The sequence below is a fragment of the Mastacembelus armatus genome, chromosome 5, assembly GCF_900324485.2.
Source record: "Mastacembelus armatus chromosome 5, fMasArm1.2, whole genome shotgun sequence".
NCBI classification, from domain to species: domain Eukaryota; kingdom Metazoa; phylum Chordata; class Actinopteri; order Synbranchiformes; family Mastacembelidae; genus Mastacembelus; species Mastacembelus armatus.
Genome location: NC_046637.1, coordinates 6,167,523 through 6,193,771, shown reverse-complemented (window position 1 = coordinate 6,193,771; position 26,249 = coordinate 6,167,523). Strand labels below are relative to the sequence as shown.

Genomic DNA, 26,249 nt, shown 5'->3' with positions numbered 1-26,249 from the left:
CTTCAGTGGGCGGTTAGTAAATTAAAATTTCAAGTTAACTTAAATTGTCTCTGTGCAAATAACTTTGATCTATTTTTAAATTAGGCTGCGTTATGGTGCCTTACATGGTTTCAGTTTTAGTCGTTTCGCTGGATATTTTTTTTTATGGCGACAGGCAGCCAATTACTCACACCTGAACTTTCCAACAAACACTTCAAACGCACTCACCCACACGCACACACACGCACACACACGCACACACACACACACACACACACACACACACACACACACACACACCACTACACACTCACTCTTTCCTCCTCCCATCTGTGTTTTTCTTTACAGATCAGGTTTTCAATCACTCAGGGCATGTGTAGGGAGGTGTTGGGTGCAGAGGAAGGTGAACGCTCTTTTCTCATACACACCCAACAGTAATGCTCAGGCTTATTACACCAGCACTGAGATTAAACCGAGTTTTATTGATCTGAGGCTAAGTGAAGGTTCTAGCTTGACAGACAGAGCCATGTTGCTCCAAAAGAAGAGGATCCTGCGGTGGTGCTGCAGACACATATGTAACACATAACATATCTTTGAAAAATCAGTAATCTGCTGAAATTATGAAACATCACTGTTAACTATTCACTTTTCCATAGTTTTCTGTAGATAAGGAGTCGTGTATTTTTGCTTGTTACTGAGAGACACGATTGTGTTTTCAAATGCACGATTGACATCCCTCCTACATGATTTCTCAGCCTCTGTTGTTGCTTGGCATCTGTTTTATAGCATCATCCTTATGTCCTGATCATGTGGAGCTTAAGTTAAGGCACAGACGAGTCAATTTGCACATGCACCTCAGTCACTGAAGAATGAAGGCACTTTTGAAGGCTGTGATTATAGACCTGAGGCAGAAAGAAAGATAAAGAATGGAATGATGACCTGTTATGTTACCACCCACTTAAACATAGTCATGCCTACTAAATAGTAGTTCTTACCTTAACAACAGTAAAAATCAGTACTGAAAATTGATCTTGTTGTCTTCGTACAAAAATGAAACGACCACCCACTACACCAGGGGGTGAAACTGAATATTTTCTGATCCACAAATGGCTCTTAGACAGGTTTCTTTTCCAGATATAGTTGTGTGAAGTGCTTTTCCTAACAGAAAATAACACACAGTGTAATGAAAGTACATGGATGGAGACTGTATTGCCGCCCCAGCCAGCTCTTACTGAAACTCTAGCATATATAAAATTTTGTCAACAATCCTCCAGTGGTGCAATCTCTCTCTTACAGTATACGTGAATAAATTGTGACTCATGTAGAGAGGGAAGTCAATGGCACTACACATTCTGGCATGAATAATAAGATGGGTGAGTAATTACCTTTGATTTATGAAATGAAAAGGATGTTTTCAAATAAAAGTACACACTTATTCTATTTGGCTATGAAACATCCATCATCAAACATGTCATTTCAGACACGACTCTAAAATGGGATGAAATAAACCAATGAGAGCACATGCAGAGAGGCAGTCATGCACGAGGACTGAATAGCTAGAGCATAACAATCACAACCAGCGTTTCAATGTACACCGTCCTCTGGAGTCATGATGTCTCTCACTTTGAAATGCAAGTGCATCCTAACTCTATTTATAATGCAGCTACTGCTGCTGAGTGGGACATAATGTTCTCCAGTTAACAGGAGAGCCTGGACCCAACTTATTGAGAATCACAGCACCCACTTGCACCTCCAGTTTACCTGGATAAGAAGCTTGGTCCTCACCAGACAGCATGGCTCTGAATAGGTCACAAAAATGAACTGATTATAGTAATTTTCCCAGAATTAATTTTTTTTTCTCACAAAATCAAGTTTTTACCTAGCGCTTGCACGTTTTTTTTTTTTACAGGTTCTGCTAGGTCAGCGGTATTAAAATCTATCTATAGGACTTGTTCCACATTTTGGGAAACACGCTTAATCAATTTCTTGCTGAAAGTTAAATGTGAAGATTAATAGCACATTTATCTGTTCAGCCAAGTAGTAGGGGGGAAACAGCCAGCATGGCTCCGTCCAAAGGTAAAAATAATTTAACACTGCAGTGTCAAAGCCTAACAGAGCTGCTAATATGACTGGCTATGACTATATATTAATATATATTCATCTCTGCATGTAACCATTATTGAGTGACCTTCTCCTTTGGCAATTTCTACCTGACATTCATCCGTAACCACATCTGTCTGTTCAGCCAAGTGGCTATATATATTAGATTTTTAGATCAGATTAAATAGCTATGTAAACGTAGCAGCTGCCCCTCAGTGTCAGTGCCTGATTGTGTCCCATCTTTGAAGCTAAGCAGGGCTGTTCCTGGCTAGTATCTGGATGGGGGACTCATTTGGAAGACAGTCTCTGCCAGTCTCAACTACAGATGTTGTGTCAGGGAGGACATCTGGCATGAAAAATGTCTGTTGAATATATCATACAGACAAACTGATTCACTTGGAATGGGTGCAACATAGATGGAAAAAAAATTTTTTTAGAAGCTGTATAAAAAAATGCTTGTTACACTACACTTAAACAATATTGTCTCATTATCCCTGCCTCTTGAATGCAGTGACAACTTGTTACAGTTACAGGCACAGGTTGTTGACATTTCTCTGCAGATTTTCTGTACAGTGTGGAGTCAAGGCTTGAATAATGAATACAGACCTATCAGGCAGCCTTGATGACTTTCTCCCAACAGGCACCATGTCCTTGCCCGGCCTCCTCGAAAGCAAGGCTGCTCTGCAGATTATTCACTGATTTCAATGCCTTACCCCTACCCTGAGTCTGTCTGAATACAGTGAATACATCTTCACAGAAAATCACCTCACAGTGTCGCTCTGAACAGCAGAGGACCTGGTTCATTTAATGACTATTCTACTGCATCATGCTAATAAGGCACAGTGCATAAGGCACTTGAATTGGCTCTGGGTAAACTGGGCCAAAAATTATTATTATGTAACACAAAAACTCATAATGGTATTGGTCTTTTTCCATAGAAAAATTGCCATTAAATTATACTCAATTCCTTAAGTTACACAAGATCATTTCAGTTACACATGAATTCATGTCAGACCATCATGTATGAAACATCAAGTTGTAATCATAGTTCATTTCTGCATGTAACCATTATCAAGTGACTTTCTCCTTTGGCAGCTTCCACCTGACATTCATCCATAACCACATCCTGTGAGCTGGATGCTGTACTGTGATTTCTGAAACAGAATTTTCTCAGCCAGACATCTAATAACCTAACAGCTAATGACAATTCAGTCGGATGGAATGGTTGAATTGCTTTTAGCAGGCTATAAGTGTTTCAATAATCAATGTCCATTCGCTTTTTTCCTTTGCCTGTAATTTCTATTCAGTTCAGAGATTTACTGTTACAGCAAGGCAAACATAAAAACATACAACAAGAATGCATTAAAACCACTATGAAACTATACATTGTTTGATGCTAAATTACCCTGAGGATTGTGGGCAATCATAGTAGAAATATCAGGCAGTTCATCCAATCAGAAAAGCTGCAATAGTACCCAGAAAAAATGACAAAAATGATTTTACTAAAATAGTTGCAGATCATTTTTAGGCCTTTGCAGTTCTAAAAGTATTATTAACATAGGTCTACCATGATAAGAACTAAGCTCTGTAATCTACTTGGTCGAGTATACCATCTGATGCTGCTTTAGTTGAACAGTTTTCCATTACAGGTGTGCGGCTATGGTTTGAGCAAAGTCTTTAATAAGTTTCTTGATGCCCAGCAGAACTGTAAAACAGATGGCTTGGGAGGAGGTCAGGGTTATGAGGTGGGAGAGTGGGAGGACTGTATTTTCTCACGTTGTTGCTTTCAGACCTGTACACAATGAAAACCAGCTGTGGTCAAGAAGATGTATCCAGTGGAGAGGAAGTAATCTAATTTCAGATTGTGTTTTTCTTGAAGAGGAAAATGATGAGGCAGAGTTGATCTGCTGGGACGAGATTAATTCACAATGAGGTGTCCTGGGTTTTCTGTGAATGACAATTAGCACTATTCGAGTGGGGTTGGCTGCCAACAAGAAAAAAATAAGAGAGAATAAAGAGAAGGGGACAAATGCATAGATGAGTGATCAGGTAGCTGTGGCATGAAGAAGCAAGAAAAAAGGAACAGAAGAGATAAAAAGAAAAAAATGATAATGGTGGTACTGTGAACACAGCATGGTGCCACATCTTCCCTGGAATCCACACAACTACACACTCTCAGAGTCATTTTGTGTTTCTTAAAGGTAAAGATTTCTGCAGCAGCTTTTAGCGAGGCTCTCTATTATCTGTCACACACAGCAATGCATTAAAAGGATGCAGCCTGAACGTATACAATGAACATCGAGGCAATCTCCCCAAAATTGGCTTGGGATTTTGTAAAGAAGGGTGCCAGGTTTTATGTAGCAACAGAGATGACACGTGTATGAATATGTAATTGAATAGGCTGTCAAAAAAAAGAGGATTCCCCCTCTCAACTTTTTCCTCACTTCTAATTTATAATAACTGGCATCAGTGTACCTGGCTGAGGTTCAGGGGATTTCTGTGAAGATTTAGTCAGAGGTACCACCTACTGAGTTGTGAAAGTGACACAGCGATTTAGATGGCTGCCTCAAGACATTGTTCCCTCATGTAGTGATTCAACCAGTGAAGGGCAGCCTCACTCTTTGTCATGTTTCTATACTGGTTACTAGCAGTGCTTTGAACTGAATGCGAATATAGTACTATCCGTAATAACATGCTGATCTTTATCAGGTATAATGTTCACCATATTTATCTTCTTCCTTACCCTGATTCAACTATTTTTCTGTGTTGATGTGAGAAATTCCCAAAGTGACTGTTTTAATCTTCTGTCTAAATCTAACTTTCTGCTTTGGTGGGTCAGTCACATGGCATCTTTTTATTACTCTGGTGGGGTTCATAATTTCACTGGATGGATTTGTGTGGCTTCACACAGCCATGGACATCAAATCCCTCACATCAGCAATGCCTGAGGCGAAATACAGCCCAACTCAAATAGCTGATGGACACAGAATGACAAGAAAGATGGATGAGACTTTTAAAATGGGATGGTTTATGGAGGAGTGAAGGAAATGTGTGAATGAGTAAACTATTCCCCTGAACTTAAATAAATCAAGGTTTTGATGGCTCTTTTTCCAAATAAAATGCTACTTCTAAACAACCCATGCACATCCGCTTCAGCTGTTACACTCCATTCAGTAAATGAGTACATTATGAACAGCATGAACAGATGTCCTTAAATCCCTCACAATTATTCCAGTGTGTGTTTTACTTGTAATTCATCCCCGACAGCCAATCAGATGCCCAGTGGAATATGTAGGACGAACATGTATGTTTCTCCCAGCTGTTAAGCTGCAGAAGCTGCAGCATTTAATCGTGTGTGTGGATGGAGGAGTAGTAGGAAGCGCATTGGACGGTGGGGAATGGTCACATGACAGTGACAGCATGTGCGATTTAAAAGAAAGGAAAAGAGCGACTAAAGCATCAGATGCGGGTTGATACTGTCTCCTTCATGCTGAGGATCTGACGGAACGTCCTGTCTTCTCTCTGCTCTGCTGCTGAAGCTCTAATCCGTTTTTTTCCTGCCGATATTCGGCTTGTTGCTCTTTCTACGCGACAATATTAATTTTTTCCCTTCACCCCACTGCAAAATTAAAACCACTGACCTACCATTGTTGCGTCCATCTTCATTACAGTGAGGGAGCGTTTCCAGTCCCAGCACCTCTCCCCATTCTGCAAAAAGGTAAGAGAACATAACTTTTTTGCAAAGCAGTCAATTAGGCATATTACCAATTAACCCAATTAACACATGAGATCAAACTGCAGTTTATTGTCTTGTAACGTTATAAATAAATGTGAGTGTTGACAAAGACAAAGGACAGTGCAGTTAAAAATGGGGAAAGTGTAAATGCAGTAAAACGCAAGGTGTTTATGAATGTAAATGCTCACAGTTACAGCAGTAGTCTAATTAAACCTTTGGTGTGTGGTTCATTCTGCCTTTGTCAGCAAATACAAAATCTGTTTCCATTTAGGAATATTTAAAGAACTCTCTCCATATAGCAAATGCACTCATTTAAATGATTTAACATGCAGAAGGATCTTGATTCAATTTTTTTTTCCTTCCTTTTACTTGGGGTAATTTTGCTGTAGGCTGTTATTGCAGCAGATTGTGTCTCAGCAGTGAGTTTGAAACTCAGGACAACTCTGCATTTTTGCAGAGAAGCGTATAGTATATTGATCTTCCTTTTCCTCAGTTATGTCACTGCTGCCTATGACTTTTAAAGACTTAAAGCTTTCTGTGGAAAATCTTAGCAGGGAAATGTTGACAATGTTGTCATAGTGTAGTATGTCTGAGCACAGCGTTCAAGAGCCGGTGTGTTTGGCAGCGCCTGTGTGAATATGTGAAATTGAATAAATTTGATGGATGTCTGACAGGCAGGAATGTCAAGCGCCTTGTTACCACACTCCACTTCACCTCTTCATCCCTTGATCTCAAGGCTGTGGAAGTTGGTCTGGCCACCAGTGTGTCCCATCAGAGAGTGAAGGGGAATGTGCAGTTGATGGAGTATTAATGTAGTTGCTTCCACAGTCCATCGGGGAAACTGTATCTGTCTGCATCCTAATGACAACGTCCACAGTCAGAGATCTGGCTGTCCTGGATGGCCAGCAGGCTGAAAACAGTCCCTCACCTTGAATGTCAAACCTGCTCTTCTCTCTTACTACTGAGTAGAGTGTAACTATAAATATCACCTAAAACTAACTTGGATCTCCACATTTTTTGTAGTAGAAGAGGAGAAGAATTTAACTTCGTTTTTATTTATGAACCCATAAGCAGCTGAAATGTTGCAAAATAGAAATAATAGTCAGTACTACTGTATGACACAATCATTCAGATTAACTAAATCTGCATATGGGTTTTTTTTTTAATTTACAAGACTGTAAAATGTTCATAAATTTGATATTTATATGTTTAAATCACATTGGAATTAAACACATTATCTTGAAAGACACTGTGGTTTGTGTGGTTAAAAGAAGAGACTTTCTTCCCCTGAAATGAGGATCCATGGAACGATAACTTGGATAGTAGACTGTGAAATTGTGCGTATGTGATTTACAGTACAAGTCCTCAAATCACTGATACATGTAACCCAGATTGTGATGCTAAAGTAGCCAGTAGCAATGAACAGGGTGCAATGCAATCACTTTTAGAGGGCTGTTGTTTAAAAATCTTGGACAGTTAAAGGCAGATTTTTATTCTCCATTTCACCCTGTGATTTTTATTTGACCTTAAAGATTATATAGCATTAAAAGATTGAAATCATGCAGCTCAGAAAATGTCATCTGTCTGCTCCTGTGGCCTAAAATTCATTTAGAAACTAACCACTGCACTCAGAACAACCAACACTGAAGCAAATCATTCATTTTCACTCTTATTCTGCGGCACTTACCGAGCACTCAAAACAAGAAGCAACACAAATACAGCACAAAACAGTTTTCTACTCTAAAAGTAAATGGATTTATTTAAAAACAAACCTTTCTGCCTAAATGAAAGCATATATATTTATTCTGCTTTCTGTAGCCTCTCTTTTGTTCTTCTTGTTAATGGAGCGGCAATTGACTCTCTATTGACATGTATTGAAATGGCTCTGATAATATGTTTCCAGTTATCCCGAAAGCTTTCCTCTGTTCAGGTATTATTCAAATTTAACTTTTAACTTTTTATGTAGTTTATTATCTGTATAGGAAAAGCCAGTTTTAGTGACTGTAGTGATGTGTAATCAAGGTATAGCACTCTGCTATAACAGGACATCAGCAGAGTATAGTTTTTCTAACACAAAATGACAAATATGTCACAATGTTACATAAATATTTAGTAATAGGAAATTCTGTGCATGTTGTTAATGAAACATACAGAGATATTGATGGTTTTGCTGCTCTAAGAAATGGAACATTCAAGGACATTGTCAAAGCTGTTGAAAGACAAGACATACACTGTCATTGTGCTCATGGTGGGGTATGGTGTTAATGCATTACTCATGAAGGATGCTGCTTTTTTGGTGTCATTTGTCTTTTACTATATCACTTTATGATGGCACAGTAAATCTAGAACAAGAGGGTGAAAGACATGTCAGAGACCGTCTGTGAATTTTACCAGTGCATTACTGCATCATGTATTGCTCTCTTCAACACACATCCTATTGCAAACAAAGCAAAGTGTTCACTGTAGACTCATGAGTAATTTTATCTCTGACTTTGTATGTATCCGAAAATGTACTGCTCTGGTGTTGTCAGTTTGAGATATATCTGAAACATGTAGGATGATCCACTGACTCATAATACAGGTTTCTAAATAACATTGCAGCTTTAGGAACACACTGGATTTGGTTGTTTCTTTTTTTGAATATAAACTGGAGCCAAAATGTATTTCTAAACAACCAACACCAGCCAACACATGGACAGAAGTCCAATGTTTTAAAAAAGATAATGAACACAAGTTCGCTATTTTTTGAGCACAACCTGGCCTAGAAATAGAGACGCTGTCTGCCTTTTTCCTAAAATGCACAGTTGTACATTACATGGATCAGGCGAATTAAACACATTATCATGTTGGATATGGTCTGTCAGATGTAGACAAGCATCGTTTTTGATGCTCAGGTTGACTCATGCTACAGTATATTGAATTGAACAAATCTCACAGTGTGTCTCAGTCTGTCACATGACGTTGATTTTCATGAAGGATGAAAAGATGAACGGAATATGTTAAGCCTATACGCCATAGATGAAGAACAAGTGCAGATACTATTGCAAAGCTACTGTAAATGTGCAGGAAGTGACAAATGTTATCTTTCTTCTCATGTCTTGTTTGCATACAAGGACCATCCTATTCACTGAAGTTAGGAAGTTTGTTGTTTTAAATGGTTTTTGACCAGCTAAAACCATCATCTCTATGTTTGCTTTGGACTGAAGGTAAACAGCAAAACAAGACAAATCTTTGTTTACTTTACAGTAGTCATTAATGAGTTCCCCATTGATTCCCCTGACTGAATCTCATGAAGTGCTACCCAGTGAGGATCAATGCCCCTGTTGTGCCATAGGAAATCAATTACTTCACAGCATATGTTGCAAGGTACAGTCTCTATACCTCAGTGAAGACATCTCACTTCTATATAAGAACAAAAGCTGGTGACAGATACATGCAGACAGATTTCTGTGTAGCAGACCAGGTTTGAACAATAAATATTTGTAAGGCAGTTCTCCAAAAGTATTATTGCTGTTTTTAATATGTTGATATTTGGCCAGCTCATCTGCACACACAGAAACAGGCACATTTTATACATGTTTTGTCCAGTTAGGCTAGCTGGGGTCTACAGATTAGAGGAAACAATTCACAATTAAATGTAACAGGTTATACATTGTATATTGTAATACTGACATCTCACTGTGGTCCTCCATTAGGAAAAATAAATAGTAATTTAATCCAGGTGGGTTGAAGTGTGGGGTAAATAATTTTAACAGCAGTGTCTCCGAGTATAAAACTGTCAATAACTGTGGTCAGTAATAATTAGTAATATTACTTTGTAGTAGTTTTTCTGTGTACCCACACTAAAAACTGTGATTTAATTATTGGCTGTTTACCCTTTATCATGGGAAAGAATGAGTACAGATCCAGGCAGACATTCAATGTTAGTTTATTATTGATGCTGTGCTTTTCCTTCTGTGACATGTCAATTATCAGAAGGAAGGAGGCCTCCATACACTGATCAGCCACACCTTTACAACAACTGTCAGGTGAAGTGAATTACATTGATTATCTCGGTAGAGTGGCACCTGTCAAGAGGAGGGATATATTAGACTAAACATGAACGGTCACTTCTTGATACTTGTGTGATAAGATCCAAATTGCGATGGCTGAACACAAAGAGGTTTTGGTGGCATGAGGGGCACCTGCACAATATAAGATGGGTGGATTTAATGTGGCTTATCAGCGTAGCTGCTCCCACCTTGCTCCTTGATGGACTTTATGGTAAGCAATGATATAGTTCGCTAACATCAGTACAAAATGAACAGTTTAGTCAGAGCGTGATGGTAACTGTGAAGCATATGTGTTAACATATAAAATGATGTTTTAGAAAGCAGCTATATCAACCTTTAACACTGTTCTTAATTAAAATACGTTCCTGTGGCAGTGACTGGGTGTCTGATACAGTTTAGAAAAGAGTTTTGTGTTAATATAAATGCAGGCAAGTGAAGAAAATATTAGAAAGTGCAAGCAATGGGAGCAGCATTTGAACCTGTCAGTCTAGAAGCTGTTGCCCACTGCTCTTTGTCATTAGAGACACCTACATGTAATTAACCCTAATAAGGTGTCTCAGTGTGACTCTGTTTTATTAGCCTGCAGTGCAGCTCTGGCTCTCTCCTGAAGATGCAGGTTCAGTGTCATTAGAAATCACTAGTTTTAAGCCAGTAATTGTCAGAGCACAGACAATGGCTTCTGTGATGCAAATGGCTCCATTTGTTCCCATTTTTCACACAGATGACTTCCTTGTCTTATTAACATTTAGGGTTATATTTAATTCACTTTTACTTTTATGAATTTCAGTAGGACGAAAGAGTGGCTCTGCCATTGTTCATGGTTTCTTTAGCATGAACTTCTTTTTTTTTCTTAAACCTGGGTGAGTGTTACTTTTGTGTGCTTTGTAATAATAATAATATGTAATTTTCGTCATTTTCATCAGTGTTTTTGTTACTGAGCTTTATAAATAAAGCTGGAGTATAATGATATATAGTGCAAGTAAATCAAAGGATAGGATGAGAAAAGAGCAAGCACTTAGAATTACAAATGTTTGACACATACGTTTGAATAGTTTGGCACATTTTAATATGTTAACAAAGCACATAGGGTAGTTTAAAAAACAAAAAACAAAAAAAAATTAGATCTCAAGACAATATTAATTACAGAAATCTTTTTTTAATGCCCCCTCCTCAACATTTGTCTTTCTATTCAACTGTTCCTGTGTCAGTGAAATACTGTAATGCAGCTCCTTGCAGTCTGCAGAAAACAGGAAGCCTATTTGGTATTCTGTGGCAGACCAGACATCCCATTTCTTGTAACAGCTTTATTGCTAGATAGGAACACTAGACCTGTTTGAGTATTACTCTCTTTCTGTAGTATAATGGTGATTTGTCTGTATATGTAATGGATGCCCACCAGCCAAGTTTGCACTTGCTCTCAAAGGTTTGAGATACAGTATGTGTCTTCAGGACACCATTGGTTTTTTGTTTTTGTTTTGGTTTAGTTTTTTTTCTTGTGCCATTGATTGGCTCTGATTGCTCTTGCCACTGTGGTTTATGACAACATGAAATACATTACCCTTCAAGTATCAGCATCCTGCCAGAATTTACTCCTTTTCCTACATCTTGTTTTTCAGGGCAATGTATTATACAGCATCTTTTTATACACATTTTTCTGTTTACCTGCTGTGCCTGTACCTTAATGTTATCTTGGGTAAACAATTTAAGAAAAACATCTAATTACATTTTTTTTTCCTGATCATTGAGTAGATTTTATTATAAAAACGGGCCCCATAATTTTTGATGTATTATTAAACAAGATGATTATCACAAAATAATCACAAAAATTATATTACTATCCCAGAATTTTTATAGTTTTTTTTAAACCACTCACAAAACTTTTAGTGCTGTGTTTTTTTGTTTTTAAAAAAAAGGGCCACTAACTCAATAATATTCAAACTTACAGTAATCAAGACATACAAAACAGTTATTGCATACAGAGGTGTGATGATGTGTAAATTGCGTTTTGACCAGTTCTTAATACATTTTATTATGCCTGATAGCTCCTGACACTTTTAGCATTTTACTTATGCGATCACATTGTCTGACCTCTCTGTGGGCCTACTTTCCAGCACAGGTTTGTCATTTAGGTTTTGTTTAAATCAAATGTGGCTGCAAGCTGTTTGAATGTAGAACTGTATTTCAGTCATTTTTTTTTTTACATTTTTTTTTTTTTGTGTGCCACATTATTTAATCACTGATTTCTCAGTTGTCGATGTACGCCCACTGTAGCTGCATAGTGCAGGAATACTTTAATGCAGCCAACCTTGATAAAGCTTGTCATATTCTTGTTTTTGAGATTATGATGTGCTCATTTGTTATAGTGAAATTTCTAGTCATTTTAAGGAGTATAGTTGCTGTCCTGTTGAAATGTACTGATTTCTCTATACTAATAAAGTATAGGGAAATGCTCTGGTTTCCTGATTCCCAGGAATGAATCTATAGATTCTTTAGATATGTCTTTGAAAACCTCAAATGACTTTCTGTGAAGATGAATGCAAAATTGACCAGCGCAAAATATTTTTAACAGCAAATAGTAGCAGGTATGGTTGAACTCCAGGGTGTTACTATATAAAACACAGCCTAAATCATTGTGTTTTTTTAGTAATAGTGGCTGCAGAAAATACTAAAAGTGCTTTAAATATTGATCACTAATCTTTTTCTCTCATACTCTCATACATACCATATCTCTGCATAATCATATTATTACAATGTGTGCAATGACTAGCAAATCTACAATGGTTGTGGTTACTGTGGGTGCCTTTTAAATAACACAAACACTTGCAGCCTAGGGTTCTGTGCTGGGGCGGAGGATGACACATTCCTTATGGTCTATATTTGTAAAAACTGTCAGATCCACATGCAAGCTGCAAAGGGGTGTTTTTAAAAACATACAATAGATGGCCTACCATTTGCAGCTTGACAAGTACCTCTATTCACGGTCAACATCATTGAGGTTTTGTATTTGAAATTTGCACTAAATAAAGCATACCAACCATACAAAATCCATTACAAATGTGCTTGTGCATTAATGTCACTGTGTACTGACACACCTTGGAGTACTTCATCATTCACAACAAGGTGAGATGTTAAACCACTAGAGCTCAGCAAAAACAAGATTTCCTTTAGATTGTCATTGATTGATTTAGTGAGTGAACAGTGTCAGTTAAAGCTGCTGGACTGAGGACAGTGATGAGACCAAATGCAACCATTAATGTTGATCTGGAAATTGAAATGAGTTGATTAAAGTTACTGAAGATAACTATAGACCTCACATGTACAATGTGCAAGTTAGATTTTGACCAAAAAGGAGGGAGGAGATATGCTTGATTTATTGCTAGCTCTATATCTACTCCTTCATGCCAAGAGCTATACAGTGTTCAAAGATTAGACAGGATCCCTTGTGTCTAAATCCTTTGCACTTCTCTGGACATTACCAGTTAGGCAAACAAAGCCTTGTCCCGTGTTTGTAGTAGAGGAGTAAAAGGGTAGTGAACAACTCTGGAACTGCTGAAAGGTCAGGAGGCAAGAATGAGTTTACAGATAAGTCATCTTAACAGTTAGCTGCAGAATCCCTTTCATTACTCATGCAGCATGAGGACCCTGGTTTTGTCAGCTCTGTAATTAGGTAGTATAATGACAGACACCTCAGACCACACACACACGCACACACACACACACATATGCATTTTTTCCCCCCCATTCCTTGTGGGGGCTTCACATTGAATTGCATCTATTTTCTGGAGAATTATCCTAACCTTTACCATAAGTACTACTTGCTTAACATTCCTCTCACCCTAACTGTAGCCTTAATATAGCTTAAGTCATCACTCTGAGATTTACATGGTTAGGAAAAGCATCTCGTCCCCACAGGGAAAGTAGAGTCCTCAAAATGTGTTTGTTTTCTTTCCACAGTGTAGGAAACACCAGGCAGCCATACACATTTGCTAAAAGAAAGACAAAAAGAGTTCAAGCCCTTAGATGTTTGGATGTAGGTGCATGATGAATAGATAGACTAAGTGGTTCAGGATCTGTGTGATTAATTACAAGCAAACAGTCCATGTTTCAAGAATCACTGAGCATTTTGTAATGTATTGATCATGTATATCTTGTTCTGTTTGTGTTAATCTTGTATCCCTGGGACAGTCAGTAAATACGCTATATAGGACAGGGGCAAAGGGGATGTCAGCTGACATTGAATAAGGAGCACTCAGCATGGGGGGAGTTTAGGATGGATGGATGGATCCACAGAACAAAGGACTTTAATACAGAGACTACTGCTACTGCTGTTTCAAACTGATTCTTTCATCCATTACTCTTCCATAATAGCAGGTGGTTTTTGTGGCTCAATTTAACCAGAATGTGACCACTTTACCTTAACTGCATGATTATCATTATAACAATGAACACAATGGCTCAGTATGTCTGCTGCTGTTCATGACCAATATGGTGGTTTAGAGGGAGTGATTACAAATTATCCGATCACTATCTTTTTTACCTTAAGCCTAAATCTGGGGAAAAATGACTTGAGAGAGGTATTTTATGCAGGATGCATCTTATAGTGGAAGCTCTGCCAGAGCCTCTGTAGTAATTAATGGACAGTACTGATAAGAAGCCAATGGTGTAACTCTAAGGCCTGTTTACATGGAACCTCTGTCTGTCCAGTGTAATAAAAATACATGCAGGCCATGGCCAGACTAGTGTAGTGATCCCGCATGTTGAAGTAATGAGAGAAATTTGAAGCTGAGAGAGCCTGGACTTCAGTGCATGGCTTACAAGCCCGCAGGAGACATGAGTCAGACCTCATAACGATGATGACCCATTTGCCCTGATCTTGCTGCATCCCCACGAACATCTCCAAATTCTCAGTTTCTCTCATGCTTCTCTTTCTCTGCCATAGAAAAAAATACAGATTCTGGAAACATCTTACTCTTGACACAGCAGATTATATTTGTTCATCAATTGTATTCAATAAGATATACAATGTGTAGACACATGGTATGCTTTACCTTTATGTATGTTCAAAACACATACCTATGTAGGGCCTCGGGCATCTCTACAGTCAAGTCAAAGTCAAACACCCCTGTTGGGAAATCAGTAAGAAACACTGTTGCTGTTAAAAATTGAGTAGAAGCTAGTTATGTTAACATTCAGTACTCACAAGCCAGGAGGGATGTTTAATTTGTATGTTTTTAAGATTCACTCTTTGCTTTTGATGGTATTATTTGCAGAAAGCAAAGACAGGAAGAAACATGGTGAGGTAAAGAGGAGCTAGTAGTGTCCCTAACCTCACCATGCAGATCCTGTGCTTGCATGGGAGCTCACTTATAGTACCACAGAAATGTGCTAGTTGTGGGATTGGACTTATGCCTGGATACATTTTTAGAATTCTGCAATCTCAGATCTGATGGTCTGTTGTTGCTATTTGTGTTGCAGTGTGAGCCTTGAGATGTGAGAGATTCCTCAGGCAAGGGTGTAATTTGATTTAAAAAAATATGACAATTATGAATATACTGTGTGTACTGTACCTGATAGTTGGGGAATATTTGTTCGTTTGTGAGTTTATGGCAGTTGTAATATGCTGTGGTGGCAAAAATGCAATTGATTATTCCTGGACCTCGCAGTTCAGTTCCAACTCTTTTCAGTGCGTAGTATTAAGATAAGATAAGAGATAAGATAAGTCTTTATTGATCCCACAGTGGAGAAATTCAATTGTTACCACAGCTACAGGACAACAGTAATGTGCAAAGAATGAAAAATAAAAAGTATGCAAAATGTGTGCAGAGATTACACAATTTACAAATAAGAATGCTATAAGAATGCTATAGTCTAAAATAAAATAAACTACACAAGATAAGTTAACATGAAAACCTCTATGTGCACAGTTGTTTGTTAGATAGATTGGTTGTATAATCTAACAGTGGTGGGAATGAAAGACCTGCGGTACCGCTGCTTCCTACACGGAGGGTCTTCCACTGAAGGAGCTGCTCAGAGCCTCTACTGTCTGAGGCTAACACTTAAAAATCTGAATGCACTATGAATGTGAATTCCCCTGACTTCTGAAGTACCACCACAGACCAGGAGTCATCGATGCCCTGATCTAGGTCTCATCAGGAGCATGCCAGATGTTGCCAGGAGTGCAAAGAGGTGTTCCAACTTCAAGGACTGAATTTTCACTTTGTGCCCCACACACAGGCAGGTGCCATTATAATGAGGTCAACTTACATGCCACTGATCCTTCATGCCAAAGTAGAAGAGCAGTATCAGTTTACAGTCACATCATTGGACCACAATTATATGTTGAGGACCTGTATTCTGCAAATATGAAAACTTATTCTGGAAGCTTTTGTTTTCTTTACCATGCTCCATGTTTCTACCTTGTGGCTTCTATTTCAACCTGCAAATGTTTTCCATGCCTGCAGCTCTGTGGGATATCTGCACTTGCCAACCACCACTTGTGTGTGTGTGCGTGCGTGTGTGCGTGTGTGTGTGTGTGTGTTTTCCTTTTCTCAAGCCTCAGGAGGTATTACACAAGGCATAGTCAAATTAATTAAAAACATATTAAAGCAATTCAAATGCCTTAACTGCTGCAAATATTCAATAATGCAGTATTTGACACATTGCATGTAATGAGGTCTATGTAGTTTTAGTAGTTTTAGTTTTCACAGCAGCAGCTCATCAAAAGGTTACACTTTGCTATCACCAAAAGGACAGTTGTTGTGTATTATGTTTATTTAATGTTTATTTAATTTAGAAAAAGTTGGGGTGTTTGATGTGCATTTGTCCTGATTCGGTCCATGTTCCTGTGAGAGAGAGATGAGAGGAGCTTTCTGCTAAGCTGGATAGTGTGAGCTGCGATACCTAAGAGCTTTGTGCTTTAGTGTAGGGGGTGTTGTTCTAAAGAAGTTTACAGCTGGATTTTGTGTCTGGTGTGTCATAACTGTAAAAGCAACATATTGACCCAGCTGCTCAGTCAGAGCTGGCAGGAGACTTATTTTTATAGTAAGTACAGGAGCTGTAACCAAGAGCTCAGGGTTTTGACTGTTGCAGAGTTTGTCTCAACAAAGGACAAAAAATGCCATTTCTGTCATTTTAGTTGGTAGAATTTATTCAAGCAGACACCTTCACCTGTGAACATGAAAGTCCATGGAGTCTTAAAACGTGCTCCTTGAGTGAGTTCCAAAATCATCTATTAAAAGCAAATGTCTGACATTGCTCTGATGTTAACATATCTTTCTATTAAAGCCGTCTGTAAGGATTAACAAAGGCTGGTAAAACTGTAGGGGGGAAAAAAACGGTTCATAACAAGATGCTTCAGTTGCTCTCTGGATAAAAAAAAAAACTACAAGTTTAGATGTTGCAGTTCCACTGATTTCTGCAGGTTTTCATTTTTCTCATTTTAGAGCCGTGGGTGAAATCCAATATGACCAGGCTATTTTAACACCCTGTGGAGGTGAGCTGCTTGTACTAGCAGGCTCTCTGCACTAGATTTATGCAGAGGTGTAAGGAGAAAGACACAATATTTTTGTTTATATCGATCAGTCCTCCCCAGCTGTAACTGCACTGGTTACTGTACACATATTTGTCTCCTGCAAGCTGCTTAATGCAAGATTTAATGTGGAACTGGTTAAAAGAAGAAATTTCTGGATTATTTTATCAAGATTAAAGATTCCCCAGAATTACTCAGTCTTCTGGGTTTACTTCACCATTATTAATGAATTTTTCTGTTATGTTCAGACAGTTCATATTTAAATCATTTATTGTACACTTTGTATAACCTGTAGCATACTGTATCAGAGATGGGTTCATATGTCTAAAACATTATGACTACAGTTCAGGGCAGCATGGTGGTTGGCAATGTTGCCTCACAGCAAGAAGGTCCCAGGTTTGCAACCTGGCCTTTCTGTGTGGAGTTTGCATGTTCTCCCTGTGCTTGCGTGGGTTTTCTCCAGGTACTCTGGTTTCCTCCCACAGTCCAAAAACATGCATGTCAGGTTGATTGGTGACTCTAAATTGCCCATAGGAGTGAGTGTGAGTGTGTGAGGTTGTTTGTCTCTATGTGGCCCTGTGATGGACTGGGGACCTGTCCAGGGTGTACCCCTGTCTGAGCCTTAATAATTTGAATTAGACTGTATCTCATGGCACATTATCTTGGATGGCAGCAATAACGTTAATGGATTATCTGTCTAGAATTAGGCCTGTGCCTAATGTGCTGTACAACTTAATAATAAAGCTGTATTGTGGAAATGTTCCACAGTCTGCATTGGACCCAAAGTGTGGATTTATCAGTTAAAATTCAAATCTTGGTGTATGCATCATTTATTTTATTTTATTTTTTTGGTTATATGGACTCAAAAGGCTAATTGAGTGAGCCTGAACACTCTGTAAACTGTGCCCCCTTAGCTCCTGGCTTTAGGGAACGATGTGACTTTCCACCTCCTAACACTCTGAATCCCTGGCTATGGCGAATTAGTGTAAATGCTGAACTGAAAGCTGCTGTAATGCAAGATCTCAAAGGGCTCCTGAGGGATAAACAACCTGTTTCTAAGTTTCTCTTTCAGTGTTGCTGCTAGTCTTTTTCTTGTCATCAATTTGGATGCCCACTAGTTCTTACTGAAGATGTAGATATTTAAAAAATAGGTTATAAATGCTCAGTAATTTCCCAAAACAGCTAGACACTTGTTTTTGCACATTTTACTCAAGTGGAAGTGATTAGTATTCGGTGGGGGACTGTATTCAGCTGAGGATTCTTGGTAGATTAATGGCATTGTATATGGGGTCCACTAAAAATGAGCTAGGGTTCCCATGTTCATCTTATTGAAGGAACACATAACCCTGTGCAATGACTGATAAGATTTGTAGTCATTTTGGGGAAGTGAGAGCTCTGCGACACTGGGGAATAAGCTCAGGCTTTGACTATGCATGAAAGTCACTACAGCCAATTAATTCATGCTTTGACCCTTTCATGGGATTTGTTTGTAATTGGTAATTACAGTGGTAATAGAATAAATAAAATTCATCACTTAAGAGATTTAACTTAAACACAACCACTTGTTGACGTGTGTAATGTGACACAGATGACCAACAGGTTGCCATCAAAAACCATCAAATTAACATTGCATTCAAGGGCAGATCAGAAATTAGAGAGGCTTTTTAATACATTTTAATCAAATTGGGGAACTGGGAAATTCCAAAATAAAGCTTCTAATATAGCAGTGAAATTCTGTTGCTTCAGTTCATATTTGTCTCCAGTATGAGCATGTTTATGTTCATAAAAGACATGCTGCTATACTTATGTTGTCTGTATTAACCTAATATATTTATGCTTTTATGGATGATTGAAGCAAAACACCTCATTCCTTTCATAATTTTGGAAACAAAAGTTTCCTTTCCTTTTATTCTTTTTTTTTTTTTAGTAAATCAATATTTCATGTATGTTGCCTTCATATGGGCCCACACACGTTTTGACTGTATTATTCAAGCCCAAGGACAGAATTGTCATGATGGCTTAGTAATGGCATTAACCCTACAGTTACATGCGTGTCTGAGTTTCCATTAACCTGCACAATGGAAACGCCCCCCCCTAATTTTCACAGCCTGACTTTAGCCATAATTGGTATTCATGATGTGTGTTCTTGCAGCTGCCAGTTAAATTCAGTGTACACAGACCCGCAGGCACAGTGGGCGATTAATCTGTTTGGAGATGTGTCATATTTAAGTCAACAAATCATTCAAACCACAGCCGAATAAGGCAAACTATAGTGATATTTTCAGTGGGGTGCTTAACATGTGATTCACTGTATATTATACTGACAAACCAGTATGTCAATAATTGTCAGCCAGCAGAACTGCTTGGTGATAGACAAGTGCATTCAGCTATGTATACAGCTTGACTACCTGAGCTTCAGCCAAGCAACATGCTGTGTTGCTTTCTAGGTCTTAGGGTTTTTTCCACGACTGTGAGCAAAAATACCTTTCTCCAATCTTTTTTTTTAACAATTGCTTTATTGTTCTCTAAATAATAATGAACAAGAGCAGCACACAGCTTGGTGGTTTACAGGTAGGCCAAACATTACATCAAACAATCACACTGCTACATTCTACTGATGGCAAATGTGAAAATAGAATTCAAGTGTAGATATTGTCTCTGCCCTGTGGGAAGATTCAGAAAACAGAAGTAAAGGAAAAAACCATGCTGCATGCTGTTGTATTGCCATTCTGCCTGTGGCAGGCTGCCATGCAGTGGGAAAGCTGCAGGTCACTTCCCATGGTGTTTCAGATGGCCGTGACTGGTATTTGAGATTATTGCCTCTGCATGGTGGCAGCAACAGAGGCAGCACACAGCATGCAACCCTTTAAACTCTGCTTTCTTTACGCAGACTCAGTTTCAGTACTGAAATTACCTTGACAAAGATCATAATTATAGGTCTGTTTATGGAGGAAACATGGTCTAATGCTTTCTGCACAGTATTTGTCTTCAGAGGATTCTCTACACCTTTTACTGCACTGTCTCATTCTGTATATATTGGCTTTTTCATTAATGACAACAGTTTAAATACACTTAACCGCCACTTATACCGCTTAAGATATTTATACAGTGCATTAACAGTTCCAAGCTTCACCCATGCTTTTTCATCAGGTGGCAGTAATTATCTTTAATGCACTGAACTCCTGTAATACCCTAACTGCATCTCATTTCTGGCTTGTCCTTGTATTTATCAGGTTGGCCATTTTCTATTCTTACAGTTTCTAGAAAAATTTCCTGATAATACTCTGGTTGGATCGTATGTGAAATGTTTCTAAAAAAATGTCTTGAAGTGGCGATTTTCTTTTGCTTCTGTTGCTTTTATGCAATTAGGGGCATTTTCTGTCATTTACTGACTCTAAACAAGTTTGGGTATCATACCAGTCTGTGCATCTGTATTGTAGTTGTGTCTGCAGAGCTTTGACAACTTTTCATGCTTATTTTATTCATTCCAGTACCAAAGCTGAGTACTTCCATCCCTGTGTTATTGACAGTGTAGTGCAAACCATTTTGGTGTACATGAAAGCAATCCATATTGGTTGCCTTTGTACTTCTGGTTGAATAATTCATGATTTGGTCTACTATCAGCTCAGGCCACAGTGTGGAACAGCTATACCCTGGATGGGTTGCCAAGGCCATGTTACATGTTGATGGTGTTCTGCTTATGAGGTTGAGGATACTTTCAGATGAATGTAGAAACTGTCTGTAAAATCTCTGCCTCACCGCTGACCTCAGAAAACAGTGAGTGTCATTTTAAATATGTAACTTAAGAGGGGCAGGAAAAATCAGTTTGACTGAACTTTTTTTTTTTGCTAGTTTGCTTAAATAATTACTAATTTCAGTTAACCAAATAACCTTTTTTTTCGGTTTTTTAAAATCTATTAATATTCATACATTACATACTGTGTATTTAATCATTTTCACTAGTGTCAGAATGCGACATAAATAAACTGAGAATTGCTAGAACAACATCACTTTAAACATGACATGTTACAACACGACATGTGTGTGAAATCTTTAAGTAGCCACAGTGTAATTAATTAGGATAAACACAAGTCAGTTTGAGATGAGAAGCCTCTTTTGCATGTGTTAAAACTTATATCATAAAATGTAGTGATAACAAAACTATAACAGCTTGACGAGACATTCAGTAGATCGTTGTAGAATTACATTCAAATGTATGCTCACAGGCAAACAAGAGGTTATGCAGTAAGTAGTGGTAACAGCATCTAGCAGAAAACCTGAAAGAACAGATTATCCTGTGAAGAAGAGCATGTTGCATTTGTCTGTCCTACATTTCTCAGTGCAGGGTCACTTTCATTGCCTGTGTTCTTTTAGGTGATGGATTCCCAGTTACATTAGGCAACACGCAGCTTAAAATGGTACCATTGTCTGACTGAAGCACACAAGAAAATATCAAATGTATTTAACAAGAAGTTAGATTCTTTTGTGTCGCATCTGGTTTTGGCAGCTCTGGGACCACTGGCCATTACTGCTCAGTGAGTCTCTTGACTATGTAGAAGGCAGATTATCAGTGAATGTATTCAGTCATCCAGTGATAAGTCTATTTAAGGTTCTGTTTATATCCAGGTGTTGCATAGTGACATATAGATGACAGGCTTATGTGTTTTTTTTTTTGTTTTGTTTTGTTTTTTCTCAACTATATTTGATTGATTTGTGATAAATTTAATAAATGGCTGTCTTGGCAGTATAATATTTAACCCTTTAACTGCATCTATACATGGTGTTGGCACCTTTGTTATTCAATCTAATGTTGTAGTGCAATAACACAACTCGGAGCAGTCTCTTGAGAGTTACATTAAATGATTGTTAGTGAAGCGTACATTAAGCAATGTTCAGATAAGATTGTTGTATTTCACGTTTACCTTTTATCGTTTTTGTTTTGCCATTTACACAGAACTTGTACAACAGGTTTGGATAAGCTATAGTCTCTTTGATTACTGAAAGTCACTGGTAAGTAGCATTGATAATTATGCCACTTTTTACGTCAGTGGACAAAACAAAGCTATATAATTGTTGCATCCACTGCTGTCACAATTTAGTTGAAGTTTTAAGAAACTCACTAAAAAGCAGTTACAAACCCGTTATGAAAATTCAGCAGTAAGCCACCTTATTTAAATCAAAATTCATTCATTGTGCCCATGACAGTAAAACTTCAATTCTCCCAGACATTGTTTAATAAAACCTAATGATGGTGAATAAGATCACTCTGATAATTTACCAGTATTGCCGGCAGCTCACAGTGCCCCTCTATGCCTGTGACTTAAACACATTACAGGCTCTACTATGCTGTGTAATGGCTTCTCTAAGGAATAATGCCTGCTCAACATTACCCCCTCAAATTTTGTTTCATTGATTGCCATCTTTGTTTTTTCCTGATAGGCAGGTTGCAGAACATTGCATCATCATGAGCCAGACTGTAAGCAAAAAAATAAAATACATAAAAAATTCAAAGAAAAATGGATGTAGCTGTTCCTAATACCAGGGAAAGCAGTTATCATTTGAACCCATCTCCTGCTTCCTAGAAGGACTGAAAACTGAAAGATTAATAAGGTGACCTAGTTAGTAAAATCCTTCTACTGGACTTTGAAGGTATCTGCCCTTAAATGACACACTGGGTATGTTAAATTAGTCACTTACAGATTCTACCAGACTCCTTGGTGATATGGAGTATCATAAAGTATATTACAGAAGTGGCTTTAGTCTGAATGGAGAGTGAGACATTTGATTTCACTTCACTTGGATTCAATCAACCAAATCCATAATATACTGTAAATCTTGTATTTACCTTGTCACAATGAGTAATACACAGAAAATCCCAGGTAATCACAATGTATTCTGGGAAAGATCCACAGTCTTCACCTGCCTTCTTTTATGTAAGGAGTCTATATCTCAGACAATTTACGTGAAGTGTCATAGGAATGTATTACAGTTTAAATAGCAGCAGGGTTTATAGCCAGATTCGCTGGAGGGGGAGTGCCAGTGTGAATTTGATGTGGGAAAGTGGAAACAAATAATGAAACATGGTTGCTGTGATGGGCCCTGGGCTCTCTGGAAAGGGAAAAAGAAAGGAATTTTCTGTTGGGAGTAGAGTGTCTAGTCATTACTATTAATATTATTCAAACTATGTAAGTGTTTGAGTGTAAAAATCACTGGCTACATATATTTAACACAAAAGGAGAGTTTCAGAAAGATGAAGTGTCTTCTGTGAAATGATTATTTTTATTTTTGGGAACCAGTTACCAGTTGCTACACTGAACGAGTATTTAATTAAATCTTGCATTTCTTCTCCCCTTGTTTTGATGTGACCTTGTGTGTCTGTCATTTATCATTCTGAAACACAAACATCCTGAATAGGATTTGGTTCTGGTCTGATGAATGGTGGAATGGACAGGCATAATTTTTTTTTTTTTTCATCCCTGGTTTGAATACTGTTTTAAAGAAATCCCTAAAACTGCTCTTCCTCTCTGCCTGAATGCTTCGGATTGCAATAAGGATTTCTAGCATCTTACTGTAGCTGTAGACATGGAATGCTGTTTCTGTATAGAAATTGATAAAGCAGCAAAGATGTTAGAATTTGGTTGAAATGCTGTATAGTGCTTTATCATACAAGGTCCAGATAGAGATCTGTGTTTCTACGTTATTTATAACAGCTGGCACTAGACTGCCTGCTGGAGATTTGCTGAAGACAGAATCCTGTGTTGAAATTGAATAAGAATGCTTTTCCTTATTTGAGTGAAATCACATTTCCTTGTGCATTAGAGTAGATTTCATTTTTAGCCTAGTACTGTACTGTGCACCCCATCTGCTAACAAATAGTTAGTTATCATGGTCAGCTCTTCCTTTTGCCTGCAACTCTCTATTTGTAAAACCACGCTATCATAATTTCTTTTACTATGCAGTGGAAACCTTTGGTTGATAAATATTGTTCCACATGCTGGATCACAGCAAGTCACCCCGTCATAGGAACAATTCCCACCAGGAGTGTGGGGGTCCCTCAAAGGGTCAGGGCCATGGTGGGGTTTTACTACTGCTCGTGCTGTCAGATTTGGTGAAATGCCAGAGGGAACAAAGGCATATGAAAGAGCTATTTTTCCTTTTGAAGCTGCATCTAAAGAAAAAGGCTATTGCCAAGAGGTGCAGAGTGTTGTGAACAGAGATCACCCTGCACACTGAAACTCTTTGCCACAAAGCACATTCCCTCACCTACAGCATATATTTTTTTACTCAGGTTAGAAACAAAAGCATGCATGTTAATGCATACATGTCAGCATTTGTTGTGGGTATTTGTGTATTGAAAAGATTTTTGCAGTTAAATTTAAAAAAAAAAAAGGATTTGGTTCGGCTAAATCTAAAGCTGCAGTATTTCTGCAAATTTGCCTTGTTTTATGGGCAGATTAAAGCCTCACAGGAATTAACTGATCGGCTCCAGGACAATTGAGCTGAACTGACCTATGCCTGAAAAGCTTTAATTGAGCTCAAGCTCATTTAATATGAATTAAATGAGCTGATATTGTTTGGTCTGTGATGACATGGTGCTTATTCACTAATTCCCTTCTGACTAAAATTCCATCATTTTTAAAACAAAATGGAGCAATTTCTTTTTCCTGTGCTGTAGTATATTTATAAACTAAATCCATAAATCTGAGGGTTCTTAATTAAAATGACTATAACTTATTGTGAATATCACCTCAGATTGAAGAAACATAATGTCAAATAAAAGAAACATTACTTCAAATAAAAAACAGGCTCCATGCAATAATTTAATTATTGACCAGTTTAGACTGATTTTTAAAAAAATAAATACTGGGTTGGAACAATGATGCAAGAAATGAATGTTATGATGGACTTACCTAAGGGGCTAGTGAATCTTTTATCTCAGCTTGCTACTGCTCCTCTTGGTGTTGAAAGCTGCAAGCTTTGTAAATGCAAAATGCAGTTCATTGTGGTATGAGTCCTTTGTTGCTGGGAGACAGCACCATCCATGTTTTCAACAGCTCTGGATGAGATGGCTTCTTGACAAGCAGGCTGGTCAAACCTCTGTGTCTTTGTCACATCAAGATGTTGCTGATTTTAAAATTGTTCATAATTTGTTTGATTTGATTCATCACCCTTTAAGCACAGCTACTTACAAGAAATCCAACACAGATAAAACCTAAATGTTTGTGACGTTACACATATAAGCCTTTTCATAGAAGTTTGATATAGCCTGGGTATTTTTTCCAAGTCTCTCACAATACAGCACTCAAATGCCAATATGTATGTTAATCTCACCATTCCTTTGTCCATACAGGCCTCAAAAGGATCCTTTTCTAATGTGACTCCAACGGAGGAAAAATCCACAGTCCTCATGCATTCCTGTGTTTATATACAAGTAGTTTCAGTAGGTCAAATCAAGTGGGTATACTCTAGAGTTAGTGTTTTTATTAAAAAAATTCCCCCGACTCTCAATGTTGTAGTTATTCTAGGAATCATTTGTGCCAGTATGGAGAGGATGAGTGATTTACTTCATCTGGCCTCAGATTTCCCAGAAAATACTTAAAATTCTAAAGCACACGACCATGTCATCAGATTTCCTTTTTTCTTTTTGTCTGCTCAACGGTCCAAATAATGAGTCATAAGACAGCGAAAAACGTGTTATTTTGCTGTATAGTTTGCTGTATATACATTTGTGACTAATTAATCCACTAAAACGTTTAGTCCTGAGTATATGGATGTTGTGTTAAAATACACTTGGAAAAAGCTAGATTATTATAAACGTCTGTAGATAAGTACATGTTTTCATTCTCATACTGTG

At 38.0% G+C, this 26,249-nt stretch overlaps 1 protein-coding gene across 1 annotated transcript in view; it reads left to right on the top strand.

The window, feature by feature from the left end:
• Positions 1-5,613: 5,613 nt before the first annotated feature.
• rap1gapb (RAP1 GTPase activating protein b) overlaps positions 5,614-26,249 on the top strand; it is a 74,935-nt gene continuing 54,299 nt past the window's right edge. Inside the window, exon 1 of the mRNA XM_026306396.2 lies at positions 5,614-5,797. The gene's annotated coding sequence lies outside the window, so the exon portion shown is untranslated. The remainder of the gene's footprint in view (positions 5,798-26,249) is intronic.